This window comes from Nuphar pumila, chromosome 5 (genome assembly GCF_984573655.1).
Source record: "Nuphar pumila chromosome 5, dmNupPumi1.hap1.1, whole genome shotgun sequence".
NCBI lineage: Eukaryota > Viridiplantae > Streptophyta > Magnoliopsida > Nymphaeales > Nymphaeaceae > Nuphar > Nuphar pumila.
The window spans coordinates 128994028-129005923 of NC_143253.1; positions in this window are offsets into that span (position 1 = coordinate 128994028).

Below are 11896 nucleotides of genomic sequence, written 5' to 3' on the forward strand. Positions count from 1 at the left end.
GGTATTTGTTTACAGCATTTTATACTTGCATTGACGTCTTGCAGTAGTCATTTTGTATCTTAGGCGTTAGTCACTCCAGTCCTTAGTTGTTTTAGTAAACGGTTCAGCTTTAATATGACTTTTAATATAGTTTAGCACTTGGTATCTCATTAGGCCATTTAAGGAAAGTTTAATTAGTCGATAGCAAATAGTTTATTGCTTAGTTCCAACAGGTGAATTTCTTTAATCGTGTAGTTAAGTCTGTAAGTTTTTTTTAGAATATAACTTTAGTGGGTATATTCAATTAGGCTAAGTTAGATCATACATTAGGAAGTCTGATTAGTTCATGATTTTCTGGTTTTAAAGTGTTTAATTGGTTGTTAGTCAAATCTGTTTTGATATTTGGTCTTTTAGTGTTAGGTCTTTAGATTAGTTTCTTAGAGTTTAGTTCATGGTTAGTCAATTCAACTCTTGTTTTGCTGAATAATCTTTTTGTCATTAGTTATTAATTTCTTGTTTAGTTTCCTCGTACTGCTTTGTTTTTGTTTTTGTGTTTTGTGTTTTGCAGGGAAGCATTTGGACGTGTGAGAGAAGCTATTTCGAGCCAAAAAAAAAAAACCAAAGTGCAAGCAAACATACATTACCTCAAGAAGGGACAGAAAGCCTCAAGCACTGAAGACTTGCTTTTCTTTCTAGATTAGGCTTTTATTTCATTTAATTCAATTCATTTGGGTTTGTAATAAGGCACTTTAATTATTTGTTTAAACCCTTTGCGTAGGTTCGTACTCTCGTAGTTAGTTAATTATTTAATCAATTCTTTTCATTTTGGCAATAAAGAGTAGTTTAGATTGTGTGTTCGAATACGAAGTATTTTCCGTTCCCTGAGATCGACCCGGACTCCACCACTTGTGCGAGCCGGTTTTTATATTTTTGGTGTCTGGCTTTCACTAAATTTTCACTAAAAATATTGTTTTAAAAAGGGTTTTCATAAAACTCACACCAATGGCCAATCAGGGCATAAATGGTAATTATAAAACTATTTTGAGCTATAAATCACTATATATAGTATATTTAAATATATTTTTGAAAGAGTTTGTAAATTATTGCAGTGTATTTGTGTGTTATGTGGTTAATCTGAGTATAATTGGCATTTTTTGAGTTTTTGGCATTTGTGATCGCACACGAAGGCTACATTGTATTACTTGGGTAACGATCTTTGTGGACTTCGAAACCCCTTGACCTTTGGAGTTTCGATTCATTGTTTTTCACATTATTAAGGTAAAATATTTTAACTGAACTTATGGAAAACATGTTTATTCATTTATCTTGTAAGCATGATGTCTGACGTTAAACTCTTAACTGAATTGTAAATATAAATTATGTGCACACACCACACATAGTTGTGAATATCTAGGGGTGCTATGGTTGCCTAAATGTTTAACTGATTTGAGTGTAGGATATACTAAAAATATAATACTTATGCTAAGCATCAAAACAACTAGAAGTCAATGTGCATTGAATGCAATGCAATGCGAAATACAAATCTGGTAAACACCCGTGGTAAGTATATGTGATACAAATGCATCACACACTAATTTATTTTATTGTATGCAATACATTCATACTCGCACACTTCACCTAGTTATGGATATCTAGGACTCTTGTGATTGTAGTTCGAAGATCATGCTTATCATGATTGTAGTTAGCGAAATATGGAGTGTATTTGCTGCAGGTACGCATGTGTATGGGTTTGAATGCTCGTGCACTTATGAATATATAATATATACGCAATGTATGTCATCCTACTTTGGATTGTGCATACTATATGGTTTTGTGTGTTTGTATGAATTTGATACATGGTGCACATATAACTACTATGGATACGTGTAAGTCGTGTTCGATGCATACTCTGAATGTTAAAAATTATTTTAAACTTATATATCTTGTTTGCTTGATAAACATGTGTATGATGTATGGTGGAATGGTCAATGAGATTTTGACCTACCTTTCTTACACAATTATATCTAAGGTGATATATAAATTCATGTGGTGAAAATTGTATATATGACTTGAATTTTGTGTGCATAACTCAAACTATGTAGAAGTTACGTATGTTGAAGTTTAGTTGCTTCATATTATGAAATGTGCATGTTTACGTATACATGCATAGAACTCATATTTTGTTTACACATGCTTTGAGGTTCAATTTACGAAATGCATTGTTCCTTGTGGCGATTATATGATGTGTAGGATAATATGCTTCTGTATGATATGATTTAAATGCAACGTGATATGAAATTATGAATGCATGTGATAAATCTTTAAGTTCTATAGTAAACTATTGGTTAAATGTGTGATTTTATGATTTAAGTGTCATATGAAGTGGTGTATGATGTGATACATGCTTGTGCCTGTGTTGGTGGCTATCGACCTTGAGAGTGGTCAATTGTATTGATACATGTATCATAATAGTTTTCACTGGATATAGTACTAGTTGAAGAACTATTTCCAAAGGATTCTCTATGAGGGTATGCATGAACAGATCAGGTAATCCGGTTAGAGTGGTAAGTATCTGTGAAAAGTGCATTATCCAAGAGCGGGTAGCCCGTAAAGACAATATATTCCTGTGAGGAAGTGCATTATCAAAGATCAGGCAGATCATCCGTCTAGGATGGTAACTCCTTATGAGGTGGTACATTTCTCAGACCAGGCGATCCGGCTTGCATCTTATGAATATTTATATGATTAAATGAATTATTATGATAAATTATGATGATCTTATTAGTTGATTGAGATAGCCAGTTGTGAATCTATAGATTTGGCTTTTCTATTGTAGCATGATTATATACTAAACTCAGATGTAAAAATCAAATCTTTATTGATTTTAGATCTTGATATGAGGTTATAATTATGATGTTTATGTTAGCGTATATGTGAATAACACATCATGCCTACAAATAAGTAGTTTTGACTTATTAGGTGAATAATACATCATGCCTATATAGTTTTAGTGTAAATGATTACATTATGATTGTTTGAGTGAATATATCACACCTATGTATCATGATTGATGTATATCATGAATATCTAACTAAATTACTCAGAAGGTATGTGTGTGTGTTTCATGCTGGAATGATCAAATATGATTTGACTTATTGTTTATAAGAATTATGAATCCATATGAAAATGATGCAATAATCTGAATGTCATATATATATATATATATATATATATATATATATATATATATATATATATATATATATATATTGTATGATGACTTATATGACTTGAATGCATATAGATTATGCTTTATTATGTGAGTTAAGGTTGAAGAGAATATTAAGTGATGAAATATTTGTAAATGCTTTATGTTTGAATCCTTGGAATGAATGACTTATAAGACGTTGTTTCCTTATCTATCACTTGACAATCAATGAATAATATATCATGTTTTTACCTTTAAATGCTTGATATATTTTTTTCAAGTTTGAGTTTGGGTTGCTTTATCAGATTTTAGCGAGTCTGGCTCTGTTTTATGAGGAATAGGTAATGCAAGTTAAGTATGATGAGTAGTTGGAGCAAAAGATTGGTCGAGTTGCATCCTCGAGGGTCTACTCTGACCTTGCAATCTTGGTAGACATGATATTTTTGTTGTAAGTACTTGATCATGTAGAGACTGAACTATTGTTTTTATACTCTGATTTAAAATTAAATTAAAAAACTTCATATTTTAGTCTTATATTGTACATGATTTGAAATGTGTATATCCCGAACATTTTGATTTGATTGTTATCTTTAGTGTAACATTGCTCAAAGTATTAACCATTTTTTAAAATCGTTTTCGCATTATAAGATATTATTTACTTATACTTATCAAAAAAAATTAAAAGATCTTATTTACTTATACTTATCAAAAAAAATTAATCTCAAAATTTTAATATTTGAACAATAATTAAGGTTAAAATTTTGGGGGCGTTACACGTATGGTATGGGTTCAAAACTTGGTGCACGGTGGAGGACAATCTTTGGTTCAAAAAAAAAGAAAAAAAAAAGATTGTAACAAAAGTTTCAAAAAAATCATCAACAATCTCCACTTTGTGTGGTAGGAGCAGTTTGTGGACGTCATCTTGTGTTGGGAACATTGCAAGTTTAAAACCCAATGGTATATGTACAACTGGTTGAGTCTTCCTAAACCCAACTTGGCTATAAAAGTTAAAAAAACACTTAATGTATTATCGATAACAGAAAAACATACCTAAACATTCAAAATTGTTGAAAAAAGACTTAAATCTATGTTTCGACATCAAACCTACATTTTTGTCATTTATACTTTGTTTATCATAAAATCGAGCTGATTTTTAAGATAAAGTTATTATTTTATGGTTTTTACCCTAAAACTTCATTTGTTAGGTGCTTCATTTGTTGAGTGTTGTTTTTAGGCATTGTTTCCACAAAATGGCAATTATAGCACATATTTAAAAGCAACTTTTGAGGTCGGGTAGACCACATGGAATGCCTCAAAATTTTAATCTTTTTAAAATTATGTACAAAATATTTTTTTCATATTTAAGAATAAAATGAAAATATTTTCAAACAAGATTCAAAACCTCGAGCAGGTTACATTCATTACAAAAGCTCGGCCAAACATCATTTTGCACTTATTTGTAATACATTATTCAATACGTAAGGTTTTGGCATAAGAAACATTCATTTCAGTATAACAATTGCATAATACATTATTTATTCTGAACAAAGTATCAAAACAAAAAACCAACACAACAACTAGAAGCGGTCCCAGGTCCAATCAGCAGAAGTCTGCAAGTCCTCCATGTTGCACCTTTCGCCTATCCGCTAAGCACCTAAAAAATAGTTGACATAATGAGTGTGACACAAACAACAATGTCTCAACATGATCCAACACTCAACACGCATCACAAGACAGCCATACAAACATCGACCATTGGAAAGCCTCTCAAGACCAAAACTTCATTTCTAAGGTTCACACTAAGATAGTATTTCAAAGGTCTCAACATTATTCCATGCTAAATCACCAACAATGTCTCAACATTATTTTTTTATTATTTTTATGGATTTTCAGTTAATAGAAAATGGATATCATTATTTTTTTGTTTGCAAACTTTTGTCGCCAGCAAATGATGTGTGAAAATGTAACAGTTATAAACCGGGAATGTATAACAGTATTTCGTGCTAAATCTGCTACTAATCGTTTCATAGAATTAATGGGGGTCTGCGTGGTTGGTAGGAGCTATTAGTACAAGTTGCCTTGTTGTGGGATGTTGCAGGTTCAAAACCTAGTGGTAAGTTCAATAATAACTGTTGCGGGTCTGCCTAACCCTAGCTTGCCTTTAAAAAAAAAATTCCTTCCATAAGAGTTTTAGCAAAGGTAATATTGATGCTTTAATGGTGATGGGAAAAAATTTTGCGATAAGGAAACAATGGTACAAATTTCTTAAGACAAAATATAGCGCATAAAGTTGGTTCAATTTTATGCCTCATTTTTGTCGACTATTGCTCAAAATATGTCTTTAGTTAACTACAATGATCCAAACAGTTCAGATTTTGAATCACAAATACATTGGGGAGTCAAACAAGATTTGAAAAAGCCTAAAATCCGTGGGAGGGAGAGGTTATCCTCACCTTGCGTGAGGGCTATAAAAGCCCTCACGCAGCCCCCTCCACCACACCTCAACGAGCAGCAGAGTGAGAGACATAGAGAGCAGTAGAGAGAGTGAGATCGGGGACTTGCCGGCGACGAGGTACTCCACCTTCTTCTTCTTCTTCTTTATCTTCTTTTGTGTTTCTCTTTTCATTCTCGGCAAAAGGGGGGAACGACAGCCATGGCTGCCAGCGAGTTTTTGTTAAACAAAAAAGAAGAAGGGGGATTACGAGAGAGAGAGAAGGGAGGGTCGATTGATGGCTAGTCGACGCCGACCTGTGCTCAGTTGGGAGCATGGGAGAGGGCCGACTCATACAACGGTCCCGTATGCAACATAGAGGTCGAAAGGGGCATTGCCCCTTCCACTTTTAATGAGGTCGAGCCCAGGTTGGCCTGGGTGCGACCTAGACCGGACCGAGTTGGTTTGGGTCGCACCCAGACCGAACCAAGCAAGTGAAAAAAAAGGGACTGAGTCGGTCTGGGTGTGGCCCAGACCGAACTGGGTCGGTCTGGGTGCCACCCAGACGAAGACAAACCTGAAAAAAGGGGGTGGGGGGTGGGGGGGGGGGTCAGTTGAACCGGTTCTGATTGAACCGGTTTGGACCAACTCAATTCAGACTAAACTAGTTCAAGTGGAATCGGTTCAGACCAAACCGGTTTTGGTCAAACCGGTTCATATGGAGTCAGTTCAAACTGAAACGGTCTGAACCAAACTGGTTTAGATCAACTCGGGTCAGACCGAACCAGTTCGGTCTGACTGGGTCTCAGTTCTTATACTGATCTAGTTTAGTCTAGATTAGACCAAATCTGGACCCAGACTGACTGTTTTAGATTTGATTGGATCAGTCTTTAATCCATGTCAGAACTGGGTCTGGATCTAGTTAGACTGTCTGGATTCAGTCAGACTGTTTTGGATCCAGTCAGATTATTCTGGATCTAGTCAGACTATTCTAGATCTAGTCAAATTATTTAGATCCAGTTTGACAGTATTGGATCCAGATCATAAATGGATCTGGATCGGGTTATGAGATAGTCTCAAATTGTATAGAAATCCAAAATATCCTTATGGGTACCCGAGATTCATTTTAATAATATGTGCATAACTTTGCACTTTGAACTCAGAATTGAGTGAGGTTTGGTGTGTTGGACTCGTATCGAAGAGAGAAATCTACTTATCTATTGGTTTTGGTCCAATTAGTGACACAAAAATCAAAGTTTTATGAGTCAATGGTGAATATCATAGTTAGGATATAGCATAAACCATACCAAGATTTAGAGTTTGACCTCGTGGCTAGCTAACGGTGGGGTCTCCGTGGTTGTTTCACCGCAGTGCCTAGTGGTTTGTGGATCACTGGGAGTGTATGGTTCATTGTCTAGCCAATATATAGAATTGAAGTATTTTACGGGGTTTCTACGCTCATAGACGGCTATGACTGATATAGTCGACCTAGTAATAGTGTATTGTGAGAGAGTGTTGAGAAAGTTAATGGGGGATAATTAAAATATACAAACTTGTGTGGTATGTCAAAAACTAAACTAAGACTAAGGGCTTAGAGCCCACTATAGTTGTAAGTTTAAGTGTTTATTTGCTTATAATTATTTCTTACTGAGTTGTAGATTCACCCTCCTTGTTTAATTACAACTGTAGGTTTCATGCACACTAGCATACACATGACTTGATCGACTTCTTTGGCAAAGTATTTTGTAGTTTTTACTTTCATGTCATTGAATAATAATGTATTTGTTATTTGTTTTTGTTATAAATGATGAACATTGTAAATAAAGTGAGTTATTGAATGATCAAGAAAAGATAAAAAAATTATATTCATGTTTTTGTGTGTGAACTTTGAACTATTATCTTTGAAAAATAATACCAACCGAACTCGGGCTCTCGAGTTCCAGATCGGGGTGTTACATATAACTACCCACCAGAAGTGTTGATCTGGTCGGAGAGGCTTGTGAATGTCATAAGTGTTGGGGCGTCATGAGTTCGAAACCCACAAGTATGGGTAGGAGGTCATATCTACCCCTAGCTTGGATATTGAAAAGATGAGTTCTCTTCATAATCTAGACTATCTCATGGATGATACTGGAAAACATATCTGCTCTAACAAATTTTTCAAAATTGTTTTTATATTTAAAACCGTCAGGACAAATGCACTCTTGTGTGATGTGATGTTCATATGCTTGAAAGGATGGTTTTGAAAAGTGATGGCTCATGGTTTTTTGATGTGCATAAAAAAAGTCTTGTTAGTGTTGGAGTGTGGAGCATCTTTCATGCTTAGATGTAAATCCTTAATTTTGGGGGATTCAACAACACTACACTTGTAGACTCTTTGTAATCTTCTTATTTAAAGTGACATCTCTTCTGTATTGTATCTCAATCATCAGTGCCGTTGTGGAAGTAAGTAATTTTTGCCAAACATGTAAAATATTTGTTTTTACGTGTGATTGTTTTTTTCATCATTTTTTTTTTGTTCTTGTGTAAAATGGTGAAAGCATAAAAAGAACCTTTATATTTCACCCTTCTCTCGAATGGAAGATGCTAATGGGACGACAATCGTAGGAGACCTCTCTAATGCACCGGTTTTCCGAAAATATGCCAGAGACATTGTAAGATGGTGACTCTCGACCAATTAGGCTACAGTAAATTAGAAATTAGATTCTGTTTACTGAATTAAATTTTAATAAAAGAAAACAAGAAAAAAATCAAACTAATGAGATATGAATGAATCAATAGCTCTTTAAAATTAACCCTCCCAATACGCTTACCTACAGAGTTCTAATCCTTCCAAAAAAGATATTGGTCATGAAATTTTGATGGGATCCAAAATAGAGTTGAATCTAAACGTTCATGGCTAGATCATGTTTGTCACTCTTGGTTTGATATATAATTTCTTATGGATATAATATGCTCCATGTTAGAGAATGACTGGCCTTTGAATCACGATCTTTCACTAGCCCGTCCTTTAGTTATAGTCAATCCTATTCGTAAATGATTCATAAAACTGTCAGTGTAGTATAGGGCCCACTCTTTACACTCTCAAACCGTATGTCATCATCTACCATATCTCCTTGTTGAACTAGACTCCGTAGATCCAAATCAAGTTTAGGTGAATCAAGGTCCTTAATGGGTTGGAGTGAACAAATATTATAAATAATACACATTAAAATTTTTTACAGCTGAAAAGCTAATAAAAGGCTTTTCTCTCCCTGGAACAGTATGGCAGTATGAAATATTACAAAGGTGTATCTGTTTGATCAGACGTTGAATCGATTTGATCATCAGAAACAGAATTAGGTCGAAAATACCACGCAGTAAATCCAATCGTACCAAGAAGATGGTGCATGCTAAATCCTCTCTCTCTCTCTCTCTCTCTCTCTCTCTCTCTCTCTCTCTCTCTCTCTCTACAATAAATCCAAGTCGATATCGTGGCTGTACAATAAAGACATGTACAATATCATGGATGTACAAAGAAATGGTGAATATTAAATCGAGGCTGTACAATAAAGACGGTGAATTGAAATGTTAATAATAGACAAGGGAAAGTAAGCAGTCTCAATGCCCGGGCCCGGCCAGCCCATAAAGTCTTGTGCATATCAGACATGGTTTGTGAACTTCACCAAGTTGATTGGGCGTCAAGGGTTCGAAAATCATAAAAAGCATCCCTTGCTGCAAGGTTGAAGCTGAATGTACTCACGAATAAACAAGAGAAACCCATAAGGGTATTACCAACCTGCCAATGTGCGATCACTAATGGAGAAACTAATGATTACTGAAATAATTTATTGCATGGTCAAATTATTTAAACTAGAGCAGCTGAATGTGCTTAGTCTCTTCCATAACACATGCGTACTTGTATGAGCGTGCATCGGGATGGGCAGTGGATCAGGGGATCAAAACGGGGCTCCCCCGCATGAAAAATGGATAGAGGTGGGGATGAAGATTAAAATCAAAATTCGTGTGAAGATAGAGGCAAGGATGGACTTCCACGTTCTCCGGCCCCGTCCCTCTCCATCTCCGATCCTCATTAATAAAACAATTAAAATACCCTTTGTCGGTTCAACCTCCTTCTTTAGGGATGGTAGTGGATCGAGGAGAAATAGAACCCGCCCCGCCTCTGTTTGGACCGGGATTGGAGGACATGAAACGGGGATGAAGGTTAAAATCGAAACCCATGTGGGGATGAAGGCGGAGATGGAGGGCACAATTTTGAGATGGGAAAAGGGTAGAAACCTAGTCCCCTACATTTATCCCGATCCACTGCCATCCCTACGCGTACACATACACACAAACACAAAGAGAGGATAAAAGTGGAACACTATGAGACAAAATTATTGCATAGTAAACCCAATGGACCTGGAGAAGAAGCTGGGATCTGTCCAAAACCCGTTCTGTTTGGAGTGGGCATGAAACAAAAAATGAACCTACACTTTCTTCAGCTCTGCCCTGCCTCATCATTAATATTTGTTAGTAAAATAACTAAAATACCTTTTGTTATTTAATAAAATTACATATAACTCTTATATATTCTTAATACTAAAATTTTAACCCTAAAACCTAAAATAAGCTTTTTAGCTTCTTCAGTTCTCCTTCCTTTCCTTCTCCCTTTTTGCCTCCTTTCAAGGCTTCTCATGCAGTGCTGTGTGACAACTCAATCCTCTTGGTGGCCCAACCTCTCCTTCTTTTTCTCTTTTTAATGAACTTAGCACGGTGAATTCGGTGAGATGTAGGAACCAGAACGGGGATGAAGATGGGGACAGTAAATTTGAGATGGTGCAGGGTTGGAGGTCCAAAGTTGCCTTATCCCCAGTTCACTGTCGTACCTTCTCATGCACTTGGGATAAGGCATGAACATGATGACGTTTATGACCGTAGGACTAAACTAAAGGGAATAAGTCGAATTTTATGGCAAAGATAGGTCATATGATGCCATCCTTTTGTCCTCTCCTGGAAGTTAGATATATTGATGCAAATGACAGGAAGAAAAACTTAGGCTACAGTAAATTAGAAATTAGATTCTGTTTACTGAATTAAATTTTAATAAAAGAAAACAAGAAAAAAAATCAAACTAATGAGATATGAATCAATCAATATCTCTTTAAAATTAACACTCCCAATACGCTTAGTAACAGAGTTCTAATCCTTCCAAAAAAGATATGGGTCATGAAATTTTGGTGGGTTCCAGAAAGATACTCATCCCAAAATAGAGTTGAATCTAAACCTTCATTTTTAGATCATGTTTGTCACTCTTGGTTTGATATAAATTTCTTATGGATATAATCTGCTCCATGTTAGAGAATGACTGGACTTTGAATCACGATCTTTCACTAGCCCTTCCTTCAGTTATAGTCAAGCCTATTCGTAACGGACATAATATGAGACATCAACTCCGTAATGATTCATAAACTAACAGTGTAGTATAGTGCCCACTCTATACACTCTCAAACCGTATGTCATCATATACCATATCTCCTTGTTGAACTAGCTAGACTCCGTAGATCCAAATCAAGTTTAGGTGGAACAAGGTTCTTAATGGGTTGGAGTGAACAAATATTATAAATAATAAACATTAAAATTTCTTACATATATTTGTATGAAAAACTCCGGAAAAGCTCATAATAGGTTCTTCTCTCCATGGCGGTTATGCTCATTACTAGACTTGATGAAATATAACAAAGGTGTATCTGTTTGATCATAGGTTGAATCGATCATCAAAAACAGAATTAGGTAGGAAATGCCATGGAATAAGGTTTGATCCAATTCATGGATTAACAAAAACGTGTAAAAACTCTATTGGCCTCTAATTGATCCAAATGCAAATATATGCGTAAATTGGAAAAGCTAATTGTGGTTAAGCAACCTAAAGCTCTAAGGCAAGGCAAGAACTTTGGGATAGTTCCTTAAAAAAGAAAGAACTTTGGGATAGGTAGTTTCGTGTTGCATTTAAATTTCAATTATTCACATATTATATTGTCTGGTTTCCAATTTTAATTATCAAATTCTATAATCAAGGGATTTATTGTTGCATAAGGTTGCATATATATATATATATATATATATATATATATATATATGTATATGTATATATATATATATATATATATATATATATATATATGCGAAAACCTGTATCGTAGAATGGGTTTTCGTGGAACAAGGCTTGGAATCGTGGTTGCACAAAAAATTTCAAAAAGTGGGTTCATCTCTACCGTAACAGAGAGGGATGACAATAA